The following is a 2,132-nucleotide window of genomic DNA, read 5'->3' as shown; positions in this document are numbered from 1 at the left end:
CCAGTCATGTTTCAGACCTATTGAATGAGAGGCAAACACTGTAACTCTAAACTCTATAGGGACCACGATCAGAGCCCCCCCCCCCAGAAAAACGTGTATTATTCGCTAGATCTAGCAAGGTTTAACAATGTTTCGTCCTCCAAAGTTTAACAATGTTTCGTCCTCCAAGGTTTAACAATGTTTCGTCCTGGCATGACGGGACGAACAGTAACTAGGCTAATCGACTGCACTGTCGCATGTGTTGTGAAGAATTAGAGGAAGGAATGTGTAGAAGCAAACATTATAATATGTCTATGCTATGATAATAAGGCCCAAGGATAGATCTAGATTCTAGATCTAGATCAGGTCCTAGTAGACCCACTAGGCCCGCTACATTAGGCCCTTCTAGACCTAGAATCTAGATCTAGATCTAGATCTAGAATCTAGATCTAGTTCTAATCAGGACCTGGACACTGATACTAGATCTAGATCTAGATCTACAATCTATTATCTAATCTAGATCTGGATCTAGATCTACATCTATATCTAGATCTATATCTCTAGGATTCTAGATCTAGGTCTAGAGTCCAGGTATTCTAGATCTAGATCTAGATCTAGATAAATCTAGATATCTAGTTAGGCCTAGATCTAGTCTGAATAGATAAGCCTAGATCTAGATCTAGATCTACACATGAGAAAAACGATATTAAATAAGGTTAATGAAAAAGTACATGTGCAAATTCTTACATTTCAGGGTCCTTTGGAAAGCTAAAGAATGCTAGGTCTGGTAATTGTGCGATCTTGAATTGGCACGGACGCAGACTGTCGCAAAACACCAGTTACACTTGCGGGTGACTTGCGACTGCCGACAGCCGCCATTAGCTTTGTTTACCGCGCCTCGTTTCACGATCAGCTGGTGGCCTAGATACGCGAAAAGAGGCCTCGTTTCCAGTCTCTATTTTTAGAGTCTCTGATAATATGCATAAGGGCGATCACTCAAATATTTTTTTTTTCTGAGGAAGCCGTAGGCCTAGCAGAGAGTATTAAATTTTAATTATATTTTAGTGTCTCTGGCCGTAAGCCTAGGCCGACATTTTTCGAGCCCTTCGAAGTTCGAAGCAAACTGTGCTTTGTCGTGGCCTAGAGGGGGTGATATTCATCTCTCATTCTATAGGTCCCGTGTTCGAATCTGGGTAGCGACGGAAAATTTTCTACTCTAAATTTTTCTCCTTTTTACATCCTGTCCTGGTCTCTAACAGTCGTCTGCTTTCGTCTCCACTTCTGTTCCCACCCCCTCACCTCCTTTTTTTGCCCCCTCCCCTCGGCTCCTGACTCTTTCTGCTTCTCCTTGGCTCCTTAAATTCTTACTGCTGTCTTTCAGCCACACCCCTGATCTTATGGTAGGAAATATCTTACTTACTTACTTACTACCGATTACGCCATCTGGCGTTTAGGTCAGCAACAATTTTAAAGGATCTCCAGCTCTGTTTTGGGCCATCTTGGTCAGCGTTCCCCACGAATGATTCCTCACGGCTTTCACTGCCAGCATTCATACGAGTCCCAATTATGGACTCTGAAGGTCCATCACACACAGAAATATGGTTTCTCTTTATTTCTGTTTCCCTAACATATATGCTTTTTACCAGTCTGTGTTGTTAGCCCTGAGCTGAACCCCCGAAACCTGGAGGGCCGGTGGATCACGCTTCGTCTGACCTCTACCCGTCGACCTGTCTGGCATGGGTGGCCCTATCAGGAGCATTAGCTCCAGCCAGCGTAGCTCTTGGAGTCACTGAGGCACACAAGCTCTCTAACCACAACAAGGTAGTGATCCACTAGAGAGGGGAAATATCTACACCTAGCTTTCTCGGACAAGGGCGAAAAATCTCGGAGGACCCGTGTGCAAGTTGCGCAGGTTAAAGATCCCTTGGTGGTCTAAAATCGAAAAGAGTAGGCTTCGGCCGCCACCCGGGCGAAATTCAAAATTTCCTACAAACTGAAAATGTTTGGCGTGTCCTGCGCGCTCATATGACCTTATGCAGTTGCGAGCGCCGTAAAACAGAGTTACCAGAGAGAGAGAGAGAGAGAGAGAGAGAGAGAGAAAAAAATAAGTGTGTTTAGAGAATTGGGGGGGGGGGGACTTTCGTTTTGCCCGG

The sequence above is a fragment of the Aplysia californica genome, unplaced genomic scaffold (genome assembly GCF_000002075.1).
Source record: "Aplysia californica isolate F4 #8 unplaced genomic scaffold, AplCal3.0 scaffold01095, whole genome shotgun sequence".
NCBI lineage: Eukaryota > Metazoa > Mollusca > Gastropoda > Aplysiida > Aplysiidae > Aplysia > Aplysia californica.
Note: the sequence above shows the minus strand (reverse complement) of the source record.